Here is a 27,815-nt window from a genome sequence, read left to right as displayed (position 1 = left end):
AGTGCCTGAACAAGGTCCATCCCATCAGGAGTGCTACTAATGAGAGCCATGGGCATATAAAGACGAAAGGTAACGTTAGGGAACGGGTTGTGGTTCGATGTCGGCTCCATCCATATGCGATCGCTGTGTGTGCTGACCAATAGAAATATACATATGAAAGGGACAGCACACCCATGTGAGGCGCCATATTCCAGAGCAGAGTACTGCGCCACACCAGACACAGCCGGCCTGGCAGGTAACACAAAGCGGCGGCGGCCGTGCTGTACTGCGGCTCTCCGGGGCGGCCTCCTCCAGCCCAGCGCGGCTTAGTGTGAGGAAGAGCCGCTCCCCCCGTACTAGGCAGTGTAGACAGCCGCCATATCTCACCCGCCCGGCCCCGCCACTCACCTGTCTCTTCCCCGGCACAACACTCCGTCTCTCTCGTCAGTTTGTCCCTCCGCTTCCGCCGTACGTGTCACACCACCAGATACCAGCAGCCCGGGCCCCGCCCCTTAGCCTTCTAATCAGTCAGGAGGTGGGAGGAGCGTCCAGTGACATCACCACGAGAGACAGTAAACAGAGCGGAATCGCGCGGTGATTGGTGGACGTTAGGAGACCAATGCGTTGGGGCTGAACGGCAAGTCTGTATTCGTGTTGCTACAGCGCTCCTAGCGGACAAGGTAATGAAGGCAAGTGGCAGTTTGCTGTGCTACAGGAGAGCGTGGTAACTGTAAAACATGGCAGTTCCTCTTCCTGCGGACGCTTCATCTGTGGCTGCTGGACCCCCTGGGATCAGACTTGTTGAGGCTGGAGGGGTAATGGTTAGAGACCTGTGAGCTCGAAACACGACCTCACCTGGACCACACCGCCACATGTAGTTCTGGTGAGGGAGGTAGTGAGCCAGCTTGTGTGGGTCCCTGACCTAGAGCCATAGCTCCTAACTGTCCCCCATTTGGGGAACAAATCCCTCTTTCCCTCATGCCCCCTAAACTGTCCTTTTTTGGTGGTGTGCACAAAGCCAATGTCTATACATCTATACTAAATGTACTATTTTACCACCAAAATGTTATGCTGCATTAAACATTTAATCCAGCTTCTATATTACTACATTTCTATCATAAAACAAACTTTTATTGTATAAAGCAATGGTCCCCAAACTGTAGCCCATGGGCCAGATGTGGCCCCTTGCTGGTGTATTAGAGCACCATTCCATCAACTGACATCAATGAGGGGGCACTAATCCATCCGCTGACATCAATGATGGCGCACTAATCCATCCGCTGACACCAATGATGGAGCACTAATCCATCCACTGTCATCAATGATGGGGCACCAATCCATCCACTGACACCAATGGTGGGGCACCATTCCTCCCACTGACACCAATGATGGGGCACCAATCCATCCACTGACACCAATGGTGGGGCACTATTCCTCCCACTGACACCAATGGTGGGGCACCATTCCTCCCACTGACACCAATGGTGGGGCACCATTCCTCCCACTGACACCAATGATGGGGCACCAATCCATCCACTGACACCAATGGTGGGGCACCATTCCTCCCACTGACACCAATGGTGGGGCACTATTCCTCCCACTGACATCAATAATGGGACACTATTCCTCCCCATAATACCAATTATAAAGCACTATTCCTCCCACTGACATCAATGATGGGGCACTATTCCTCCCACTGACACCAATAATGGGACCCTATTCCTCCCACTGACACCAATAATGGGACCCTATTCCTCCCACTGACACCAATAATGGGACCCTATTCCTCCCACTGACACCAATAATGGCACACTATTCCTCCCACTGATACCAATAATGGGACACTATTCCTCCAACTGATACAAATAATGGGACACATTTCCTTCCAATAATGCCAACGATGAAGCACCATTCCTCCCACTGACACCAATGATGGGACCCTATTCCTCCCACTGATACCAATAATGGGACACTATTCCTTCCACTGACATCAATGATGGGACACTATTCCTCCCACTGATACAAATAATGGGACACTATTCCTTCCACTGACATCAATGATGGGACACTATTCCTTCCACTGACATCAATGATGGGACACTATTCCTTCCACTGATACCAATGATGGGGCACTATTCCTCCCACTGATACAAATAATGGGACACTATTCCTCCCACTGACATCAATGATGGGACACTATTCCTCCCACTGATACAAATAATGGGACACATTTCCTTCCAATAATGCCAACGATGAAGCACCATTTCTCCCACTGACACCAATGATGGGACACTATTCCTCCCACTGACACCAATGATGGGGCACTATTCCTCCCACTGACACCAATGATGGGACACTATTCCTCCCACTGACACCAATGATGGGACACTATTCCTCCCACTGACACCAATGATGGGACACTATTCCTCCCACTGACACCAATGATGGGACACTATTCCTCCCACTGATACCAATAAAGGGGAACTATTCCTTCCACTGACACCAATGATGGGACACTATTCCTCCCACTGATACCAATAAAGGGGAACTATTCCTTCCACTGATACAAATAATGGGACACTATTCCTTCCAATAATGCCAATGATGAAGCACCATTCCTCCCACTGATACCATTGATGGGGCACTATTCCTCCCACTGATAGAATGGGTCACTTTTCCTCCCATTAAAACCATAGATGGGGCATTGTTTACTTTTACTGACACCAGGGGCATTTTCTACTCTCATTAACCTTAGTCACCCCCCCCCCCCAAAGCCTGCAGGACAACAATAAGCTGGCCCTTTGTTTAGAAAGTTTGGAGACCCCTGGTATAGAGCATAAAAACGTGTATACGTACATTATTTGCTTAAAATAAGAGATATCACAATACAACAAAAAGCCGTGAGAGTTATGGCAGAGGAGTGCATTTTTACCCTTCATGCTTCAGCTTTAGAGATAGCTAAATTGCGTTTCTAGAAAGTGATGTTACCCCAGAGGGGCACCGCAAGGGGGCTGGCGCAGTGGCACCCCCGGCAGTCAAATATGGTGGCCCCTTGTGGATTTGACTGTGGGGGCACTTGGTCCGGTGGATGCCTTTTGGCAATGCGGGGGAACATCTCTTTCTAGAAACTCAATTTAGCTAACTCTAAAAACTACCCGTTATCCTATGATGAAGATTGTAAATCTCAATTGAAATGCACTGAGGAATCAGCAGCAGCATGACATGTATAGCGCTCTTCTGTCACAATTCTCAAGGGTTTTTTGTTGTATTGTGATGTTTCTTATTTTACCAAACAATGTACATATACACATTTTTATGCTCTATACCAGGGGTCTCCAAACTTTCCAAACAAAGGGCCAGTTTACTGTCCTTCAGTCTTTTGGGGGGCCAGATTGTGGCCAGTGGGTATAGAAAATGTCCTAGGCTGGCATCTATGAGCGTAAGCAATGCCTCAGGTGTGGTGTTCAGTTGCATAGTGCCTGTGGTCAGCAGGAGAAGCAATACTGCCCCGTCTTTAGTATTATTGGGATGAATAGTGTCCCAACTTTGATATCAGTGGGAGGAATAGTGCCCAGTCATTAGTTTCAGTGGATGGAATAGTGCCCCCCCCACATGGAAGAATTTCTCCCACTAATGTCAACAATGGCGCATGTGGAAGAAAAGTATATTTGAAATATATTTTAAAAATATTCTTCCCAAATATATTGACATATATCTGAAGAATATATATATTTTTTAAATATTTTTAAAAATATATATTTTTTAAATATATTCTTCAGATTTTTTTTAACATATAAAAAAGTAATTTAAAATATAGCTTTACATATATTTGTAAATGCATTCCAAAAATGTAGATTTGTATTTTTAAAGACATACAGTATATTTGAAATGTATTTTTAAAAATATTTTTCATATATTTTGTAATAAAAACGCATTTCAACATACATTATATATATATATTTAATGAAATATATTTTGAAACATATTGAATATGGTGAAAATTGTAGCATTTCAAATATATGTCAATATATTTGGGAAGAATATTTTTAAATTATATTTCAAATATATTTTTCTTCCATGTGGGCCATCGTTGACATTAGTGGGAGGAATAGTGCCCCATCATTGCTATCTTTGGGAGGAATAGTGCCCTGTCATTGGTTTCAGTGAATGGAATAGTGCCCGATGATTGATATTAGTAGGAGTAAGAGTGTCCCATCATTGCTGTTGGGGGAATTATGGCCCACTGTTGGTGTCAGTGTTAAGAACAAAGTGGGAAGAATGTTGCCCCAAGGGCCAGATAAAGGCTGGCAAAGGGCTACATCTGGCCCTCGGGCTGCAGTTTGGAGACCACTGCTCTATACAATAAAAATGTGATTTTATGAAAGATACTGTGTAGTTGCATTAAAGTCCCAGGGGCCATTTTTTCCTCATGTATGATTGCGGTTGTAAAAGCCTATTGATCTCAGAAAGGCTTACCCGTCCCTCTTTATATTATTACGTTTGTTAATTAGAAGAGCCAACATAAGGAAAAATAGAGGCAAAATGCACTTGTGTGGTTTAGTCAATCATTTTCTACATACTAGATCTTTGTGGTCCATGTCACCAGGGCCATGGAAGGGAAGTGTCCTTTACATATGTACTGTGTGGTAAAAGGTGTCCCTCATTTCAGAAAGGAGGTATGCTGGAGCACCAGTGATGCCTAAAAGGAGAAAATCTGGGAGAAGATCACTAGGGTAGTGACCACCTTCATGCACCAAATGCGTCCCTGAAACACCCATTGTAAGAAATTGAATGACATAAAATGGTATGTACTGTTCTGGCTTTTTTCTCTACTTTGGACAAATCTCTTCATGTATATGTTAACTGTCATTCTAACACCATGTTCTGTTATGTTCCAGATTAGTGGCCAGGCACACAGAGCCCCAGCTGTTGCCCCAAAAGTCACCAAAGGGCCTCAAATAATATTCAGTATACATAATGCTAGAAACGATTGTCAGAGACTACTGACTAAGGCTACTTTCACACTGCTCAGTTGCAAAAATGCAGTAAAAATGCATTGGGCGTCTTTGCCACGTTTTTACTGCATTTCTGCCACATTTTTTAATCTGGCATCTGCATTAGAAAAAATGCAACCATGAGTGAGTTTTTGATGCATTTTTTGCATAAGTTTTGGAACATTTTCCATGCATTTCAAAGGGAAGGTGCATTTTTTATGTTTTTGCAGTGAGTTAATTTTTGATGCATTTTTGCCACATTGTTGATGTGTTTTCCATTCCTTTCAATGGGGAAGTGTTGTTTTTTTTGACGCATCAAAGATGCACCAAAATTGCAGCAAGCAGCACTTTGAAAAATTCAAGGTACCCGCAACTGACCAGTGTGAAGAGTTCCATAGGACTTATTGGTCATGAGTTTTTCTTCTGCTTTTTTAAACGCAAAACCAGAAGAAAAATGGATTAGTGTGAAAGCAGCCTTACGAGAGGGAATGTTTAGAAATTGCCAATATGTTACAGACGTGACGAGGAACAGGTTTCAAGAGACTGCTAGAGACCACTGCCATTACATTACCTTTACAAACCAATAACACCATTGCTTACCACTGGGGTCAAAAAGTTGCATAGTAGATAAGGAGGAGCTCAGGCCTGTTTGGATCTTAGTCCACATCCTACAGAACTATACAACCAGGAAACTGTACCAATACTGGGCCAATCATAAGCAGCCAAGGCATTTCTTACCCCTCAGCTGCATGTTTATACTATACACCTCTTGTATACATGTGGCTGTGGGCGGATAATGCCATGGCCACTAACAATTGGCTTTGTGCAATGACATCTCCCTGACGAGATAGCTCAGGTGAGTTCGAACTAGGATCCAATCACGTCTGAGCTCATCCCTAATGGTAAGCACCATAGGGCCACATACAGCTCTTGGGTTGCAGGTTAAGCACTAAAGTTCTAGATAATAAATCTTAGGCGGTTAAGTTATCTTGTCAATTCTGATCCTTTCCTTTTGGTGGACAGACAAGTATTTCTGACACCCTATTGTCTACTCCAAAACTTGCGCATTGTATGTGTTTTTTGCATGTAATGCAAATGTTTTCCTAGTGTTGGCTTCAGCATTCCTTGTGTTCTTTCTATTTTGGAATTTTCCTTCCTTTTGTAATGACACTTGTTACAAAACCTGCTACTCCACAAGTGGCCAAAGCTGGAGGAATCCTTAAGCTCCTTGCCAAGCACTGACAGGTCATTTATAAATAGGTCATTTTTTTTAGAAGTCTCCCCACACGCATCCCTCTCCCTTAAAGGAAATCTATGATTACAACATACACTTTCACTTTATAACATCAGCATTGTAATTGTCGTAATCGTACACCCAGAGACGGACGCAGTCCTCCATTTTGTTAAGAAATCTCCATGTTGTCCCTCATTCTCCCCCTTCCCTGTGTTAATCCACAGAGACATATATGTGTTGGAAGTGTCTCAGGCAGGCCAGCGCCAGGCAGGGAGCTTCGAGGTGCCTGGTTGTCTGAGAGAGCTGTGCAATATCACACCTCGTAAAAGATAATGCAAGCCTTCCCAGGAGTTCAGGGCATTCCAACGAAGCAAGAACCAGATAAACACATTTTTCCCATATGTCTCATATCTTAGAATATAAGAGACTTACATAAAAACCAGGCATATCATCAGATTGGCCAAGAGGAGGCAAACAGTTTGATAGGTCACTCTCCTTAGCTGGAATGCATAGGAAAGCAGAAAAGTAGATCTTGTGAACCATTCAGTGCAGAATTTCATATTTCATATCTAATCAATCTTCAGATGTGTCTGCATAATAATCTACCCGCTGGAGTGTCACTTGTGCATAGGAAAAGTTATGAGCCAAAATATGAACTACAAGAGATTTTGGCTCTAGTTTCTGTCTACGCCCAGACCTTCCCGCCCTAAACGGGGTATTGGTCCTTGACTCCAGAGACACCCCCTGCTGGGGAACTACAAATTAGGCTGTCAGGACTAAGAAAGTGAAGTTGAAGAATTCTCCGTTTAACATCAGAACCAACTTGGGAGACCCGTACCCTTTCACTCTGAAACTTGATCTGCTAACCCAGGACTTTGGCAAGTACTTTAACCCTCTAACTTCTCTCTGTTATCTCTTTGCTGTGCTGTTGCTCTCTGTATATTTATATATATTGGTTACATCTTTTTTCTGTAAATATTTTTATTGCACCCGTTTGACCTTTTAGTAATAAATCTTTCCTTCTGAAAGTGTTGAACTGTTTCTATAGCTCTTTATTGCAATTTACGAATTCCTGCCTCTAAAAGAGCACCACTGTGTTTGTTTAGCCCTCTGTATAACCGGCCTGCGGTGACCGTGTTATACAGGTGATTATCTCAACCATTATAGTGTATAGCTGATATTGCCAAGTTTCCTCTTTCTCTGTACAAAAAGGAGGTGGTGGCAGTATGAAGGGTTAATTGCGTAATTAACCTGACCCAGTAACAATCGCTCCCAGGCTGCCGGTACACAGATTGTGGTCCAATTAGCTGGAAAGTCGTTGTACAGGGTGCAGCTGGGCGTGGCATTGTTACGCACGTGATATCGCGGTTTTAAATTGGCTAGTCCTTCGGTCACAAGTTTGGTGAGAAGGTCAGGGGTATGACGCCGCATTCGTCACATATTGGTGACAGCGATCGTGGGATTGTCACATATTGGTGGCAGCGATCCTGGTACACAGTAATAGTAATACAAAATAGTTATTTTTGACAATCCAATATAAGGTTAGTTGAAAAATTTCCTTTCATGTAGTGAATTCTCTGTCTGCTGGTCATCTCTTTCCACAACTTCCTGGACTCCCTGCATGCTTTGCAGCTTCTCCTCTGCTCTTTACTTTCAATTTCTAAGGACTACATGTCCCATGGTACCTTGCTGCATGTATGCTAATGCGCATTTGCATGGATGAACATACATGTTGGGCTCTGGCGTTTTATAAACCAGTAGACTATTTAGAGCTTTACAGGAGTTCAGAGAATCATTGAGTATTCGTCAGCTTCTTTGATCCATGACCACTCCTGTTCCTGCATCTGTACTCTGATCTGGCTTTCCCTCTGACCCTGCTTGATCCTGACCTTCTGGCATAGACCCTGGCTTGTGGCTGGACTCCATCTTCTCTCTGCTGATTCAGTACTGGTTTTGCTCATATACTTACCACCAACCTGGCTTCTGATCCTGCCTCTACTTCCCGAATCTGTACAGCATTCGCTTGGTTGTTGTTGACTTCTGTTTGATTGACTACACTTGTGGATTTTGTACCTGCAGATTCCTATGACAGCTTCTGCAGTCTTCAGTCCTGCATCACAGTATTCCTGCACTACCCAGAGCATCAGCTATCCAGGATCTACTACAGGCACTCATGCCACTCCTTGCTCTGCTATACCCTGTTACCAATTCCAGGGAAAACTGGACTGGAGGTGTAAGGGAAGCCCTCTCATCAGTTCGACCTCTCCCAGGTATGTGGTTTTCTGCCTGTGGACAGATCAGTCCCCAGACTGCCTAGAGGGAATAGTTTCAGGATGCTGTTACTGTTTTTATAAGTGCCTTTAATTACTTATTTTACCAATAAATGGAACCAACGGTAATCCACGTTCCTTCAGTCCTTCGGCTGTTGTCAAGGGGGCTGACCTGAGAGCATATCACCACTTTAAAAACAAGAGTCATAAGAATAAATGGGCCACACACAGATGCCATCACCACATCAACCAAAACAATTTAATTGATACAAAACATAACATCCCTTCTTTCATACACCCACTCCAACGCGTTTCGCCCAAAGCATGGGCTTAATCATGGAGATCTGATATTTTACTATTAAACTGTTCATTATTTACTACACTATGGATGCTTTTGCACCACCCTGTTTTTTGTTTACCAGATGAACTGGGAAGCATTCACTCCTCTCCTGTTAAATCCAGCTGCAATATCTTTTTATAGCACATAATATTATCTTAGCACAAGTTGATTTTTATTTAGGTAAAGGAGTACCTCTGGCACTTTGTATCATTATACTATATACAGTACAAGTGTATTAGCTTATTTTTTGCTACTTTGTATATTTATATTTTGTACAAGTATATTTTTTCTTCCCATTTATGCTGAAAGTTTTCCCCATGTCGTTTATTTTCTCTTACTTGAGTGCCACAGTATTAAGCTTGTTGTTTACCTGGATAAGGAAATATCTGGCCCATCCTGAACTGAGGCTGAAGTTGGAAGAGGATGGTCCAGCAGTAGGTTACAATGGATTTTTTTTTCAGTCTTTAATCTTACATGCCTTGTAAAACACAAAAAAGGTCTTTCTCTAGTTGGCAAAAAGCAAACATCTCTCTAAACACCACCTTCCTAGTAGAATTGGCTTAATCTACTACAGACACACACAGGGGCGGACTGACAACTCATGGGGCCCCCGGGCAATAGGGGATCATGGGGTCCCTGTGTCCTTGCCCAAACTCAAAAAAGACTATGAAAAAAGTACCAGGGGCATCTCATGGGGCCCCCTACTGACCCCAGGCCCTCAGGCAGTGCCCGAGTTTCCAAATGGTCAGTCCGCCCCTGGACACACAACATCTTTGAAGAGTTAGATCAGACAGAAGTTTGCCATTTGCATTAAGTGTTAAAAGTGGGGAATAGTTTTTAAATAACTTCCTAATATGTTAACATTTCCCTTCATATAATGAGTCCTTTGTTATGGCCTGATACACAGTCATATTAAAGCTTGAAACTGCCTTATGCAATACTTATTACACATGTAGATATTCAAAACGGGTTCCTAGATTGTCAGAGAACAGATAATGTTTAACCTGATATTGCTACTCTCTTTTTCTCTTTATTTCTGTCTCTCACTCTCTTTTTCTCTCTCCGCGTAAATGCAACTGTTTCCCTTTTCTTTTTTAGGCTTGACCTTAACCCTCCTCCTAGAACTAGTAGAACCCACAACAAAAGACCAAGCTGTTTTGGAGGAAAAGGGATCCCCTTTCTCCTCACCTGTATCAACTCAGGCCAATCTCTTGAGATCCTGTCTCCACCCACTGAGGATTTTTCTCCAGTGGTAATGAGGGAGTATTCTCCTCCATCTGTTTCTGGCAGGCACCCACCTCCAAGGCCACACAGTGGCCAGCAGTTGGACATGGTTTTGTAGGTCCAATGCAAATATCTGCAAGAGCACTGCTATATTGTGCATCATAGTTATCTGAGACGGAAAAGATTGCACTTTGCCAAGAACAATATCTGGCAACCATTGCTGAAGAGCTGTGTCCTATGACAGACTGTAGCCATCATGGGATAGAGTATTCTTAAGAATTCACCCTCAGGAAAGGTACCAATGAATGGGGCAGAACTTGAGTCAGAAGGGTGCAATCTGGGAATCTCCAACTTCAGGAGCTCTGGTGAGGCCAAAGAGTCTCCTTAGACTTTGTACCTCAGCCATTCTAAGGGCTCTCTTTGATGTATGTGCAGGTGTGCTGGGTTCTCCTGTTGATAGTAATAGATATCCTGCCTATTCATGACTACACATGCACACCAACCATAGCCAGCATAACTACCTGGGTCCCCTTTGTTCCTTGTACATCCCATTATCCCTGTGTTCCATTGAGTTCCAGCATTCCAGTCCTTCAAGGGACCCCTGTACTTTTGTCTCCCTGCCATCCCTGTGGCTTCTGTTAGTAATCCTTCTGTCCTATTATCCAAGCACTCTAGCCATATTTGTTAATAAAGCAGGAATATTGCTTATCTACCAAGCCAAATTAAAATACCCCTTTACACACCTTATTTTGAATTCCATATTCTGCGTTTTATATTTCCAATTCCATGTCCCATATGTTGAGGTGCATATTATGAGCTTTATATTCTAGGTTCCATGTTTCAATCTCCATATTCCTAATTCTAAATTTTAAATTCTGAGCTTCATGTTGCATATTCTGAGTTCAATGTTCCTCATTCAGAGTTTCATTACCAGAGCTTCTCATGCCATATTTTGATATTCCTTGTTCTGAGTCTCATATTCTGAGTTTAATATAAAAAGTTCCATATTTTAAATTCTGTGGTCCGAGTTCTATATTTCATATCTTTTGTTACATGTTTCATATTCTAAGTTCTTTATTCTGACTTCCATATTCTGAATTTCATATTCTGCTTTTCATATTTCAAGTTCCATGTTCCATATTTTGAGCTTCATACTGTCATACCATGTTTTATATTTTGAGTTCCGTGCTCTTTATTCTGAGTTTCCTATTCCAAATTCCATGTTCCATAATCTGGGTTCTATGTACTTATTCTAAATTAAATATTCTGAGTTCCATGATCCATCTTTTAAGTTCTATGTTCCCTATTCTGAGTTTCATATTCTGAGTTTCATGTTGTTTATTGTAAATTTTATATTCCGAGTTCTGTGTTCCATAGTTTGAGTTCTGAGATCCTGAGGATGAGTTTTCTATTCCAAGTTAAGTGTTGCTTATTCTGAGTTTTCATATTCTGTGTTCCATGCTCCATATTTTGAGTTTTATGTTCCATATTCTAAATTCCATATTCCAAGTTCCAAGCTTCAAATTCCATTTTAATATTTTGAGTTCCATTTTCTATATTCTAGCTTCCATGTTCCATATTCCAAATTTCATGTTCCATTTTCTATATTCCAAGTTCCATGTTCCATATTCTGAATTTCATATTCCAAGTTCTATATTTTACTGTCCACGCTCCAAGTCCCCTATTCCATATTTGAGTTCTTTTTTTTCCATGTTGTTAATTTTTAAATTCAATATTTTAAATTTCAGGTTCCATGTTCTGCATTCAGTTTTCAGAGTTTCATATTTGAAAGAGCAAATTTTCCAAAGCTTTGGGCTGCTCTCCAAGACTTGGAGTGGGAGAGAATGTTGTCACTGAAGAACACAGAACAGAAATGGGAATGCTTAAAATTGACTGTATGCAAACACACTGTAAAATACATTCCCATGGTCAATAAGTTTAAAAGCCTAAAATAAAACCTACGTGGTTCATGTCTAAAGTTAAGATATCTATAAATAATAAGAAGAGAGCATTTTAAAATATATCACCATTTAAAAGTTACAAAGAATAAAACAGAATATGTAAAAAGGAAATCGAGAAATTGAAAACAAATGACAGGTTGTAAAAGAGAGTAGAGCAAGCCCCCCAAAAATCTTCAGATACTTTAACAGTATAAAGGTTAAGTCTGAGCATGTAGGCCCTTTACAAGATCATTTTGAGTTGGTGACTATGGACAAGGAGAAGGCAAATGTGTCAAATACATTCTTCAACTCTCTGTATACAAAAAAAAGACAATGGGTTAGCTCCTTTTAATGGGGAATTCTAGGTCCAAATTTCCAAACTGTGGGTTCCAAGCTCAAAATTCTGAGTTCTAAATTCCAAATTATTTCAAGTTTCAAATCCCTACTTTTAAGTTACCAGTAACAATTTCCGAGGTCCAAACCATGGTTTCCAAAATCTGTGTTCAAAGTTTCAAATTCTGAGTTCCATGATCTTTGTTCCACATTCCACGTTTCAAATTCTGGGTTCCAAATTATAGTTTCCAAATTTTGAGTCCCAAGTTCCAAAATCCAGGTTGCAAGTTACAATATCCAGGTTCTGAATTAAAAAAAAAAAACTCCAGTTCTAAGATCCAATTCCAAGTTTTAAGATCCAGATTCTGAGTTCTAAGTTCCAAAATTTGAGCTCCACATTCAAGGTTCTGAGCTCAAACTTCTGAGTTCCAAATTCCCAGATTTAAGATACAAGTTTTAGGTTCCAAAACCCAAGTTCCAATTACTAGGTTTCAAACTCAGAGTTCTGAGTTCCAAAATGTAGATTACAAATTCTGAGTCCCAAGTTCCAAAATCCAGGTATCAAATTATGGTTACCAAATTCCAAGTTCTGGGTAGCAAATACCAAGTTTCAAATTCTGAGTTCCGAATTCTAAGCTTTGAGTTCCACGTTCAAAATGTGAATTTCCACTTTTTGGGTTCAGAATTTTATATTCCAGGTTCAGTATGGTTTCTGAGCTCCAAGTTTTGGGTACCTAGTTCCAAATTCTGATTTCCAAATTCCCAATTCCAGTTTCAAATTCAGAGTTCCAAGTTCAAAATTCCTAAGGTACCAAATTTCAAAATCCGAGTTTCAAATTCTGTATTGCAAATTTTGAGTTGAATTGGAACTCCAAATTTGGAACTCAGAGGTCTGCATTTGAAACTGTGAATCTGCTATTTTGAACTCAGAAATGTGGAATATAGAGCTTAGAATCTGGAACTTGAAATTAGGAATTCGAAACTCAAAACTGATAATATGGAACTTTAAATTTGGATCTTTGAAATCAGATTTTGGAAATAGGAACTCAGATCATCAGATCATAAGGTTGAACTCAGAAAATGGAACTTGAAATTTGGAACTCAAAACTCAAAATATGGAACTCAGATCACAGAATTTGGATAATGGAACTTGGAATTTGAACTCGGAATTTAGAACTTGGAATGCAAAATTTGGAACCTAAAATCTGGAACTTGGAAATCAGAATTTGGAACTTGGATCACAGAGCGTGAAAATGCAATCGTTGAGCATTGAGTCGAGAACTGCACTTAGTTTAATTAGACAAGGGTGGAGGAGGAAGCCTTTCTGATTGGCTGTAGCCCGACAGGAGGAGAAGGATGCAGTTCTGACTGTGCCATGATAAGAAACTGAGGCTGAGCAGGAAATAGCTATGTAACTGATTATATTAAACAGGAGCTGGGACCAATTGTTGCCTATAGTTCTGTGCAAGAACAAGGTAAGAGGAGCACCTGTATGTGGAACAACAGGTACCAGCAGAACCACAGCAGTAAGGAGGTAAGAAAAAACTCTAAGCTTGTAGAACCAGAGGTATTAGTGGAATCACTAGTCACAGCTCAGCTCTGCAGCTGACCTGTGATATCAGAATTTGTGGATTGGAATTTAGAACTCAGAATTTGGTTATGGAATTCAGAATCTGGAATTTGGAACTTGGAATTTAATATGTTCAAACATTTATATAAATAAAAATGGTTGTAAAAAAAAAACAGTAGATTTAACTGACCTCCATCTTGTATGATTTGGAAAAAGGAATGGGTGCTTCTTTTGCCTTAATATTATGTGCTAAAAAGTGCCCACTGCTTTCTATTACATAATGTTGAGAGATATGTTTAACAGTATTTACATTTACAGATTGGGGGCTCCAGAAGTATTTTGAAATGATCCATTTTATTCAGCTTTCCTATTAAAAGCAAATTTCTATAAAAACTTTAGAAGTTATCTGTAATTGTATAAATAAATGGTTTTAGAGCTTTTACCACTAGGGGGCTCAATTTGTCAACAAAGAAAGAAAAAGGAGCTCTAGGAACATGTATACAACTATGAACGATAATAATAACCTTTCATTTTCAACTGTACAACAGCAGAAAGGGGAAGTTTTCCCCAGCACTGTTTCACAAGAGGCATGGGTTTCTTCAGGGAAACCTTAAAAATGCCAGTTTTTATGGAAATTCTCTGTTTCTTGAGATCCTGGGGTTTGCACCATGAGCTCACAGAAATTTCACATGATGTATTTGATTTGTTAGAAGAGATAGAATAATCAGATTTTTTAAATCAAAATGTCAAAGGTAAGCACGGTTTGGGAAGTGCTTATACTGTAGAGCAAAAAAGGAAAAATGTATTCCCCTCCTTATAGTGCTCTGCCTTACCCAAGTAATGGGGGGTGTCCCCTAGAACGTATGGCACCAAAACAGAACAAGATAACAGGGAACTGACATCAACCCGAAGCTACTGCAAAGCATATTTACTACAAAATGTATTCATACAAAAATGGTAAAAGACTACCCCAGACCCTCCCTCCCCAACACACAAACCCACATCCAGGAAAAGACCAACCCCCCGATCCTCTCTACCCCCCACAAGAAACCTAACCCCCAATCACCCAACACCAAATAGGACTCCCACCTACTGGAATATCCACAAAAGCCCCGACCACTGTGGGAAACATGGAAAGGTGATAGGTAAATACCACTAACCACAATGGTTAAATTTGCCTACATCAGGTCACCAAGGAAAGTTGGGGACACTGGAGCACTTAGAATGTGGGTAGACCACAGGATGGACTGAAACACCTATACAGCAATAACCTGGCCAAGAATCCCGTGATGACTGTCACAATCATGCACACAGGGAGAGGTGCGGTTCTCCATTTTGCTTCAAACTTCTGCATTTTGGTATTTCTCTTAAACTCATATGCAATCACCTGAGGGGGGAGGTGTAGCAATCGTGCATACAAGAGCCAGGCACGGCCCTCACTGTGTTAAGAAGTCTTAATGTTATCCCCTCATTTCCCCCTCCCTCAGGAGTGCAATCAGTGTTTGATGCTGAGCCCCCTGCCTAACAATTATTTGCCAAATAAGGTAATTGGGTTGTCCGTTGTAGGAAGATACCAGTTGATTTTGGGCAGAAAGGAGGCTGTTATGCTTTGAGTGTAGACAGAGAAGTGAGGACCTTCTGCGTTTTAATAACTTGCAACTGCTTAACCCCAGGCATCTATTTGGCAAGTACTTATTTACCTAAACGTCTTTCTGTTATCTGTTTGCTGTGCTGTTGTGCTCTGTATATATATATATATATATATATATATATATATAATGGCTATTGGCTACATCTTTTTTCTGTAAATGTTTCTACTGCACCCTTTTGACCTTTTAGTAATAAATCTTACTTTCTGAAAGTGTTGAACTGTTTCTATAGTTCTTTAATGTGACTTACGATTCCCTTCCGCTGAAGAGCGCTACTATGAGTGTTTAACCCTCTGTATAACCTGTCCGCGGAGATAGCGGTATACCGGCGATTAACCAATCATCCTAGTGTATTGCTAAGTTTCCTCTTTCTCTGTACAAAAAGGAGGTGGTGGCAGTGTGAAGGGTTAATTGCGTAATTAACCTGATCCAGTAACAAACGCTCCCAGGCTGCAGGTACGTCGATTGTGGTCCAGTTAGCTGGAAAATCGGAGTGCAAGGTGCAGCTGGGCGTGGCATTGTTACGCACGTGACATCGCGGTTTTAGATTGGCTAGTCCTTCGGTCACGAGTTTGGTGAGGAGGTCTGTGGTCTGACGCCACGATCGTCACAATGACCACAGTGGGAAAACTGCAGCTGGGAAAATGCAAATGGACACTAGTAATCTATATAAAGTTCCATGATCTGCATTAGTCAATGGAAATCCAGCTGGATATACTGTACATACAGGTCCCATGTTGATAATAGGTAACCAAATGAATAAGCGGGTTCAGGGAATCAACACTCTGTTCCTAAAGGTAAAAAAGCTCAGTAGGTCCAATCCTGGCTCGCACAAGAATAGGTAAACCGAGCAGTGCTAGGGTCAGAGCATGTGTACTCATGCAGTGCTGAGTGTAAGTAGTAGCGGCCTAGAATCCAATGAGGCCAGGATCAGTGCTTATACTGTCCCTACGTCCACCGATGACATTGATGGATATAGTGAACATATTACAGTGCAGACTGGAATTTGATTGGCTGTTATCTATCTGATGTTCTCTCAGAAACCTTGATAAATACTCAAGTTAAACTGTATGAAACCATGAACAAAATGTTTTATATTCCACTTTACCAGTCCTTAGATGTGGCAACTAAATGTTTTCTGCGTCTTTTCCTTTTTTTTCACCTGGTGACAACACTAATTCACTGTGCTGTGTCTATGAAGGATCATCACTGTCACCCAGGGACAGAAAGTGTAAGAATTTTGGAACTGCATCCCACTCTTGTCATGTAGACAACATAAGAGGAAGTGTTATTTAGTTCACAGAGTTGAACTAAGCAGAGCTGATGCATAAAGAGGAACTTCACCCTCCTGAATTTTTACTTTTCAAAATGTACTTTCCCACAACTTACTTTTGACACTTCTTTATGCAGGATAAGCATACACAGAGGCCTAGAGAATCCTGTGTTGCCCTTTTCTTACCCACCACTTTTCCACTGCACATCCTGTCCTGCGATGCAATCTTGAATCTTCCATAATCAGGAGCCTGCTGTTGCTTTTTCATTGGATAGCTGACCCCCTGATGATGCTCACCTGATCCTGCACATGTGTAGATATTCAGTGGGGCTTAAATGAAACTGCAAGGTCAACAATTGTGATAGCTTGACTCCATAGCCTCTTGGGATGTGTGCATACAGTTGTGTTCAAAATAATAGCAGTGTGTTGAAAAAAGTGAATAAAGCTCAAAATCCTTCTAATAGCTTTTATGTCCATACACACAAATGCATTGGGAACACTACACATTCTATTCCACATCAAAACATGAAGAAAAAATATATCACATTTGTGTTGTTCCTCTAAACAAAATTGAAGAAAAGTGAATATTAGACTGTTCAAAAAAATAGCAGTGTTTGTATTCTTCTTTACAAACTCAAACATTCACTATATAAACTGAAAAATGTTTGAAGATTTTGCTTTCCTTTGAATCACTTAATTAATATTTAGTTGTATAAGCACTGTTTCTGAGAACTGCTGTACATCTGTGTTGCATGGAGTCAACCAACTTCTGGCACCTGTGAACAGGTATTCCAGCCCAGGATGATTGGACTACATTCCACAATTCTTCTCTATTTCTTGGTTTTGCCTCAGAAACCGCATTTTTGATGTCACCCCACAAGTTTTCTATTGGATTAAGATTGGGGAATTGGGCGGGCCACTCCATAACGTCAATCTTGTTGGTCTAGAAGCAAGATGTTGCACGTTTACTGGTGTGTTTGGGGTCGTTGCCTTGTTGGAACACCCATTTCAAGGACATTTCCTCTTCAGCATAAGGCAGCATGACCTCTTCAAGTATTCTGTTGTATTCAAACTGATCCATGATCCCTGGTATGCGATAAATAGGCCCAACACCATAGTATGAGAAACATCTCCATATCATGATGCTTGCGCAACCATGCTTCACTGTCTTCACAGTGTACTGTGACTTGCATTCAGTGTTTGGGGGTCGTCTGACAAACTTTCTCCGGCCACTAGACCCAAAAAGAACAATCTTACTTTCATCAGTCCACAAAATGTTGCGCCATTTCTCTTTAGGCCAGTCAATGTGCTCTTTGGCAAATTGTAACCTCTTCAGCATGTCTTTTTTTCAACAGTGGGACTTTGCGGGGGCTTCTTGCAGATAGCTTGGCTTCACATAGGCGTCTTCTAATTGTAACAGTACTCACAGGTAACTTTAGACCTTCTTTGATCTTCCTGGAGCTGATTGTTGGCTGAGTCCTTGCCATTTTGGCTATTCTTCTATCCATTGGAACGGTAGTTTTTTGCTTTCTTCCACATCTTTCAGGTTTTGGTTGCCATTTTAAAGCATTTGCGATCATTTTAGCTGAGCAGCCTATCATTTTCTGCACTTCTTTATATGTTTTCCCCTCTCCAATCAACTTTTTAATCAAGGTACGCTGTTCTTCTGAACAATGTCTGGAACTACCCATTTTCCTCAGAATTTCAGAGAGAAATGCACTGTAACCAGCATGTACAACATTTGCTGCCTTCCTTCCTTAAATAAGGGCAATAATTGCCACTTGTTTTTCAAAGAATGAATGACCTCACTAATAGAACTCCACACTGCTATTATTTTGAACATGCCCCTTTCAATTAGTGATTCAATTACACAGAATCACCAGCATGCATGTCATGACTGTTGGATTTCTATTACTCTACTACACCTGCTAGTAAATTATTTGCCATGTAGAAATATCATTTCTACCAAAAACAGTGATTGATCAGGTTAGTGATGTCTGACTGCTATTATTTTGAACACAACTGTATACAGTCACCAGCCACTTTATTAGGCACACCTTGCTAGTACTGGGTTGGACCCCCTTTTGCCTTCAGAACTGCCTTAATACTTATTGGCATAGATTCAACAAGGTGTTGGAAATATTCCTCATTGATTTTGGTCCATATCGAAATATAGAGTTACTGTTGCATTTCTATCATCTCGAACCAGTCTGCCCATTCTCCTCTGACCTCTGACATCAACAAGGTGTTTTCATAGACACAACTGCCGCTCACTGGATATTTTCTCTTTATTGGTCCATTCTCTGTAAACCCTAGAGATGGTTGTGTGTGAAAAACCTAGTAGATCGGCAGTTTTTGAAATACTCAAACTACTCTGCCTGGGACTAACAACCATGCCATGTTCAAAGTCACTTTAATCTCCTTTCTTCCCCATTCTGATGCTCAGTTTGAACTTCAGCAAGTTGTCTTCACCATGTCTAGATGCCTAAATGCATTGAGTTGCTGCCATGTGATTAGCTGATTAGCAATTTGTGTTACTAAGCAATTGAACAGGTGTACCTAAGAAAGTGGCCGGACAGTGCAAATCTTCTAGGAGGCCATGAGTGTCCAAGTACGTCATCCTAGCCCAGACAAGGGACCCAGAAGTAGGGTGCCGCTAGTTTAAAAAAAGCTAAACAAAAACCTAGATATTCTCCCACTGTTGAAAAGGGAGGCAGTGTGGAGTAGAGGAGAGGAAGTTAAGTTTGAGTGAAGGTCTACTTGAGGAAAACAATGAAAAGTGCCAAAATTCACAGGAAGTTATGAGCTCAATGGATTTTTGGCATGATCAACATGTATTTTTTGCACTTATCAAACAGATAAAACAAATTGCTTTCAATGGTTTATTTCAGAGGCCAAAAGGGAACATATAAGTTTACTGTTGGAGTTAACATACTGAACACTTTACCCCTTTGGTTTCCACCAGTGTAAGGCATACAGCAGCACAGAACCATTTCCAGCTGTCCAGTTCAGTATGCCTTACGTAAGCTGCACTCCCCTTTCTGCTATAACCTCATTGTCACTCTAAGTGTACATTTAAAAAAGACCTTATTGAAAATAGCCAGAAACTACTTAGTAACCAGGAGCCATTGAGAAAATAAATATGTTAATCGGGAGTATGTAATACTGTAATACTGTTTAGCCCCTTCCTAGGTAGGTTGCTAGGATGTATATACAGGCAGTCCCCGGGTTACGTACAAGATAGGGACTGTAGGTTTGTTCATAAGTCGAATTTGTTCATAAGTTGAATCAGGCACTTTTATAAGCACTAACTACTAACCAAACGACAGGATATTAGATTACGTTTTTGTAATAAGGTTACAGAAAGCAGTAAAACCTCAAGAGGCTCTAAACTGGTGTTTTGCATAAGAACTGCAGCTTGGACACATGTTTGCCTTAACATATTTAACTTTTATGTGCATGTAAATGTTTAAACATCAAATTCAACATTCAAATATTATACTGTAAACTCTTGTACAGTGTAGAGTACAACTTTAAACTATCTTGGCTAAACTACACTGTACTGTAATGTACTGTATGAGAGAACTCTGCTCTCCTTTACACAGCACACGCTGCCCCCTCCCCCCTGCACAGACGGAGGATCACTTCAGTGAGCAGCCTGACAGCCTCTCCTTTCCTCTCCCCGGAGGTGCAGACAGACAGTCTTAAATCACTTTGGAGATAGTGGGCAGACACTGCTAGCCCCACAAGTAACGAGCAATGGATGTCTCTGTCTCTTATGTCTCTCTGATGTCTCTTATCAGCTAGTCTCTTATCAGCTTGCTGCACAAGAATGCTGACAGCTTGACTTCCGGTCCCGAGGGAAGTGTACGTAAGTATGAGTATTACGTAAGCCGAATGTACTTAACTCGGGGACTGCCTGTAGTCCAGTTTAGTATAGTGTGGACTCCTGCTTAACAGGAGACTGATAGGTAAAACATAGTAGCTTCTTAGGAAGCTACAATTATTTCGTGAGAGATCCTGTGTGTCTCACAGTGCTGCTGCTGCTTTTATTGGCTCCTCTGTATCCAGGAAAACTTGGAAGGTTCTGGGTGAACAGGAGTGACCCATGCAGATCAGCAGCATGAATATGGATGAAGTTCCAGCCAATTACAGGGAATGGTGCCCCTGAGAATGCTGGGTACTAGTATTTATATTCAGTGAGAACATGTGATCTGGGTTCTTCTACTTTCTGTGAGAAGGGAGGATCAGCCAACGGAGCCAGCTGCCTCCTTGGCTCTTGCTTCCAGGAGGCTTTGGGTGGGCGATCCGAGAGCCAGAAGGCTGAAACCCAAGGTTGCTTCTGGGAGCTGACTGAAGGAGATGTCCACAGATCCTGTCTGGTATCACGAAGGTGACCTGCAGCAAGAGCCTTGTGAGTACAGACTGTTCTACATGGATGCTGGGACTTCTGCTGTTTAACCCCCCTCGGGATCTATATAGTCAGCTGCTGGGTGTAAGCTAGAGGGGACAATGGCTGTGTCCAGAAAACAAAGAACAGAGGTATACCGCTCAGGCAAACAATCCAGATCAATCCACGACAGGTGCAGGCTCTGGCTCACCACCACACACAATGCAAAAGGAAGAAGGGTCAGCCGCACATTGGAGGATTGATGACTATAGTGTGTATTTATTGATCCATAGGACACACAAAACACCAGGACATAAATACAGGACCTGTATTCATGTCCTGGTGTTTTGTGTGTCCTATGGATCAATAAATATACACTATATTCATCAATCCTCTGGTGTGCGGCTGACCCTTCTTCCTGTTGGTGTCCAGAAGAGCAATAACCCACTAAGTCTACATATCTACAAAGGGACTTTTCTCCATTCCTGTACAGTCTGCTACACAGTTCAACTTTGAGAAAGCTGTCCTCAATTGTGCATATTTTGATTTGGAGTATCCTGCTATATCCGTTCCCTATCCCAATTCCACAAAAATAAATAAAACAACAAAAAAAACTACAACCCCTAGGCCAGGGTGGACTGACAACTCATGGGGCCCCTGGGCAATAGGGGATCATGGGGCCCCTGTGTCCTTGCCCAAACTCAAAAAAGCCAATGAAAAAGGTACCAGGGGCATCTCATGGGGCCCCCTTCTGACCCCGGGCCCTCGGGCAGTGCCTGAGTTTCCAAATGTCAGTCCGCCCCTGCCCTAGACTAGAGTAAGAAGTTGTGTGCACCTAGCTAAGGAAATGCTGTGTGCTTGGCTGCGGTGGAAAGCCTGGGCAAGACACAAGTGGCTCATGTGGGGGTAGCGCTACAACTGCATACAGCAGTAAGCACATTGTTATGTACAACAAAATGGGTTGAAACCAATGAGTTTTTGGGTTTTATTATCAAAACCTAATTGAACAAGCTGAAGTTAGAAGCTGATTGGCTACCATCCACAGCTACAGCAAATTATGCACTCTCCAGTCTCCATAAAATCAACCCCACTGTATACAGTGCAGTGGTCAGCAATATATGCCATAGTGCCCCTTATGTTGCTGGTCAGCAGGAGGAAAAGATGACTGGCATCTGTGGTCAATGGGAAAAAAAATGGCCAGTGTTCGTGATCGGTGTGAGAAACAGATGTCCAGGATTAATGGTTAGGTGATGGAAAATTTTCTGTGGTCTGGGGAGGAAAAATACCAGGTATCAATGGTTAGCAGGAGGAAACAATAGTCAGTGGAAGGTTAGAGAAGTAAATATTAGATTTTGTCATTCCTGGAAGTTTCGATTTCTAATCATTATACCTAATCATTCCAATACAGGAAAAGGTAAATAATTAACACACATGTATCCTTCAAGCTTTTTCCCTATCCAGATGATTTTGTTTAAAAAAGCTTAATCTGGTGACAGAAGAATATGGATATAGACACAGACTTTGGGGGAAATTTGCCAAAACTGGAGCACACAGATTTTGGTGCAGCTGTGCATGGTAGCCATTCAGCTTCAATTGAACTAAGCTAAAGTTAGAAGCTGTCTGGTTACTCTGCAGAGCTGCAAGTACATTTTCCCCAGAACTTAGTGGATATGGCAAAGCTCTGCTGATTCCATTATCCAGTCATGTGCAACCAAAAATGTTTGTTTTTTTAAATTTTCCTTGCACCTGATTGGGTATTCTTTCCCATGTGAAGTTTTACCCCATTCACTAAGCTCTGGCGAAAATGAGTGCAACTGCACTTCCAAAGTGCACTGTCTATTTGCCTTTTGTAAATCCACTCCAGTATGTTACGTAATTCTTACTGCTGCACTCTGTATACCTTGCTGTATGTTGCATAATCCTGACTGCTGCACTCCCACCATACAAATGCAGCTGTCAGGTATACTTAACTACTTGTCTACCGGGCACTTTCACCCCCTTCCTGCCCAGGCCAATTTTCAGCTTTCAGTGCTGTCACACTTTGAATGACAATTGCGCAGTCATGCAACACTGTACTCATATGAAATTTTTATTATTTTTTTTTTAGACAGAGCTTTCTTTTGATGATATTTAATCACCACTGGGTATTTATTTTTTGCTAAACAAACCAAAAACAACTGAAAATTAAAAAAAAAAAAGTTTTTTTCTAGTTTCTATTATAAAATTTTGTAAAATAGTAATTTTTCTCCTTCACTGATTTGCGCTAATGAGGCTGCAGTGATGGACACTGATAGGCTGTACTGATGGGCACTGATAGGTGGCACTGATGATGAAGCACTGGTAGGTGGCACTGATGGGCATTGACAGGTATTACTGATGGACACTGAAAGGCAGAACTCATATATGGCACTGATGGGCGGCACTGATGGACAGCACTGACTGGCATTGTTAGGTGGCACTGATAGGCGGCACTGATAGGCAGCACTGACTGGCACTGATAGGCAGCACTGACTGGCACTGTTAGGTGGCACTGATAGGCGGCACTGATTGGCAGCACTGACTGGAACTTTAAGGCAGCTCAGATGGGCAATGATATGTGGCATTGATGTGCACTGGTAGGCACTGATATGTGGCATTGATGGGCACTGGCAAGTGGCATTGATGGACACTGACAGGTGGCTCTGGTTAGGCTACACTGATCATCAGGGCACTGATCATCAGTGCCCTGGTGATCAGTGTACATGTCCCCTCTGAGGAATGCCTATAACCAGCATTTCCTTATTTAAATGTGATCAGCTGTGATTGGACACAGCTGATCAGGTGACAGAGCCGATGTCATCGGCTCTTTCCACTGATTGGTGATTCGCTGTGTCCCAGGGACACAGTGCACCACCGTTCGCTGCGTGCCCCCGGGGGCGCACACATGCGGTTAGAGTGGGAGGACATCATATGACATCCTCCCAGAACGAGAGAACCGCCACCCGCTCGTCATTTCCTTATATGTCAGGCAGGAGGCAGTTAAACTGGAACTTCAGTTCTTGAATCAACATTGACTATTTGTAATCCCTATGCTGCTAGCATTGGTAAATAGATTAGAAATTATATCATATTTGCTTCTATTTAAACCTTTTTTTCCCCATTTTTTTCAGTTACTTCCTGTTTTCCTTGCCTACGTAAATAATGTCATACATCCCAGGAGTCTTCAGGAGGCGAGGAGGGGATTTCTCAGCTAAGTACACCCTTCTGCCTGCATGCCAGAACTAAGGATAGATGGATTCCAGGAAGTAAATGCTACGTGAATAATCTGCCCTTACTCAAGATGGCAACAGCCAGAAATGCTAAAGGGCTGCTTTTCAAAGTGATTTCTCAGTAAATATAGCATGGAAACATGGATAGATGGTGGAGTTTGCTTTGAATATTCAAAATGAATTAAAAAGAGTTTTTGGTTTGTGATGCGCAGATGCAGAGTGAAAGCAGTCTGGCAAAAAACAAGCAATGTTCTTTACCAGTAACATACCCCCCCAAGAAAAAGGCAACCCACCCACTCTACCTTGAATCAGAAATAAATCATTCAGTTCCCACCTCCCTTTCAGTATTGCAACATTTATGAGCTCCATCACTGGCCCAGACATCTTCTTCCCAGCTTATTCTGGGTTTGGTTGTTTAGCCATCTTGACGCTAGGATGACATAACTCATGGACATGCGCTGCTCAGTCAGAATTTACTGAGACATTGCAGAAAAAACACAGTATTCCTTTTCTGCAATAAAAATTCTTCCTGCTAGAAAGTTTTTAGGGCTAAGTTCTACTTTAAGCAAACCCCTCCCCCAGCAACCCTCCCACCCTTATTCCACCAATCACCTCTGCTCCTACTGCACCTCTTATTCAGCACACCTGTCGCCATACTTGTCAGCTGACCTGGATTTGCCAGGACAAAGCCACTTTTTATTCACCTGTCCCTTGAAGGCAGTGTCCCAGTCTGTTAAATCTAAATTATGATTCGGCACTTATATTGATGGCAAGCTTGCAAAATATTTGGTTTTTATGATTAGTCATAATTAATATTAATATGTGTAAATGGTCTATTGACAAATGGTAGTATTACAATTCTTCAATTATAGCTGAGACCAAAAGATATACAAATTAAACTGAGACTGAAAAAGATATGAATAAGTCAAGCTGAGACAGTAAAATAAGACAGGAACTAGCTAACTCAGTTGAAAGCTGAGTATACTATATTTAGGCATAGGAGTATCTGGTAGTTATGTCAAGGTTATTAGGAGGACTCATTACATTATGTATTTTAATAGTATCTGTGTGTATTTAGTATACGTCTCTAACATTGATACATATATAGTTTAGTGATTATACATTGATATGTTCTTAAGCTATATTATTCTTTAAATATATATAGCTGAGGGTTACGTCATTAGCTTATAATATTATTTACATCAGCATTCATATGTTCCTGTCCATCAAACATCATATGTATAGCATCCCTTCCTTATATGAAATGGCTTTGCTAAGCAGTAATAATTTCCATAGAAGGTATTAAGATCACTAACTATGACGTACATTTGCCTCTTAAAAGACCATGAGACATCGGACAAGAGAGACTCTCACACACACACTTACACGCTACATGACTCTTGCATACACACGTCTGAGAAGCTGCAACAGGTGCATACTGAGATCACTTCCGGCTACAATATAGTCACGTCCGGTTCTTCCCAAGGAGACATGAGAAGGACAAGTAGAGATTGAGACGGACAAGGACATGGAGTATCGCACATGGCAAGGACAGCCATGACAGATAATGGTGACTCTTTCTTTAAACGTTTGCTTGTCATTTTTACAGTAGTTTTATCTACATGGAACTGTTCATAATACGCTTTACATTGTTATTTTACACCATTGTGTGATAGAATAAAATCACACTTCATTTTTTATTTCAATGGCTCTTTCATTCATAATCGCCTCAAGACACTAGAAGAAGTATTATATGTGTCTAAAAATCCAACACAGTCTGTGTCCTAAGATCACAGCATGAAACCTGTCACTACCTCTGCACAGCCCTGTACAGTGTTTACAGCCAATTCATATGTAAATATAGCAGAATTCGTATGTAAATCCTCCGATCACTGATGTGTAAATCACCTGATCTTTCATATGTAAATCCTGCCCCCCAAGTTCCCACCTACTAGGGGCGGACTGACCATTTGGAAACTCGTGCACTGCCCGAGGGCCCGGGGTCAGTAGGGGGCCCATGAGATGCCCCTGGTACCTTTTTCATAGGCTTTTTTGAGTTTGGGCAAGGACACAGGGGCCCCATGATCCCCTATTGCCCGGAGGCCCCATGAGTTGTCAGTCCGCCCCTGAACCTACCACCACCTCTGTTAAATGCTGCTCACATGGGGGCTATAAACAATCAGAAACAGGCTTGAGAGTGCTTCCCACCACTGCCATCAATGAGTGTGTTACCAGGCACATTTAAAGAGTGCTAGAGCACTACAGCAGAGGTGAACAGAGGGGGGTGTTAACCATTTGGAATATATTTTTTTCTTTTTTCATAAGTGATTACATAACCTCTGTTCTCAGTTGCATAAGGGGCTTTGAGAGGTAGGGGTGGAGACTCATACCTCTCAACAGTCCCGGATTCGCTGGGACTGTCCCGTAGTTTGATGTAAGTACTAGCGTCCCGGCAAATCAAAGCTAAGTCCAGGAATGGAGCCCAGTGCTGGAACAAGTTTCGACACTTGGCTCCATTGAATTTCTGGGCAGGGGTGTGCTGGCATGGGCACCAGCAGTGATTTTTTTTTCGAGCTGGAAAGTTCCGCCACCTCCGGCTCTGCTCACTTTTCTCCCTGCTGCTCACTACTGTCACCTTTAAATAGAAACAGCGCATTTGTGACCTACGTTTGGGGTGCCATTAAAGCTAATGCTGTTACAGTTCACACTGACACGTGCTGCAGATTGCAACAGTGCATTTGAAAGCAGTGTAGGAAATAAGCATGGAACATGGGGTTCCCACAGTTCGTTCTGGTGTGAACGGGCCATTTGTCTGCATTTGCAGGATTTTTTTTTGGGAAGGTCCCACCAAAACTGGGACAGTTGGGAAATATGGATTTATATTAGGAGAGAGGATTTGTGTTTTTAGGGTCTGTACTGGGAGGGGGGATTTTGGTGGGAGGATTTGTGATAGATCTGGGGAGAGGACTTGTGCAGGTGTGGGGGATTTAGGGGAAAGAGGATTTGTACTGGGGAGGATGGGGGTGGAAGAGGATTTAACCCAAAATTGGGGGGCGGGGGGCGAGCTTGTACTGGAAGGGAGGACTTGGGGAAAAGTATCTTGCTAGAAGTGGGGAGAGGATTGCTGGGAGGGGATTTGGGGGTGGGGTATTTGTGCCAGGATGGAGGGGTGGGGTCGCTTCCTGCTAGAAGTGGGGAAAGGATTTGTGCTGGGAAGGGATTTGGGGTGGGGTATTTGTGCCAGGATGGAGGGGTGGGGTGGCTTCATGCTAGAAGTGAGGAAAGGATTTGTGCTGGGAGGGGATTTGGGGGTGGGGTATTTGTGCTGGGATGAAGGGGTGGGGTGGCTTCATGCTAGAAGCGGAGAAAGG

The 27,815-nt window shown here is 41.9% G+C and overlaps 1 protein-coding gene and 1 long non-coding RNA gene across 2 annotated transcripts in view; one reads left to right on the top strand and one right to left on the bottom strand.

Annotated features, from left to right (window-relative positions):
- TMBIM6 (transmembrane BAX inhibitor motif containing 6) overlaps positions 1 to 537 on the bottom strand; it is a 36,779-nt gene extending 36,242 nt beyond the window's left edge. Inside the window, exon 1 of the mRNA XM_089679256.1 lies at positions 388 to 537. The gene's annotated coding sequence lies outside the window, so the exon portion shown is untranslated. The remainder of the gene's footprint in view (positions 1 to 387) is intronic.
- LOC149473267 (uncharacterized) lies at positions 288 to 26,144 on the top strand. Its single transcript, XR_016313029.1, has 4 exons — positions 288 to 659; positions 4,649 to 4,783; positions 8,287 to 8,477; positions 24,346 to 26,144. It is a non-coding gene; the product is annotated as an uncharacterized LOC149473267 (long non-coding RNA).
- The last annotated feature ends 1,671 nt before the right edge of the window (positions 26,145 to 27,815 follow it).

The sequence above is a fragment of the Staurois parvus genome, unplaced genomic scaffold (assembly GCF_062004578.1).
Source record: "Staurois parvus isolate SC_StPar_1 unplaced genomic scaffold, SC_StPar_1.0 ptg000017l, whole genome shotgun sequence".
NCBI classification, from domain to species: domain Eukaryota; kingdom Metazoa; phylum Chordata; class Amphibia; order Anura; family Ranidae; genus Staurois; species Staurois parvus.
Note: the sequence above shows the minus strand (reverse complement) of the source record. Positions and strands in the feature narration are given on the sequence as shown.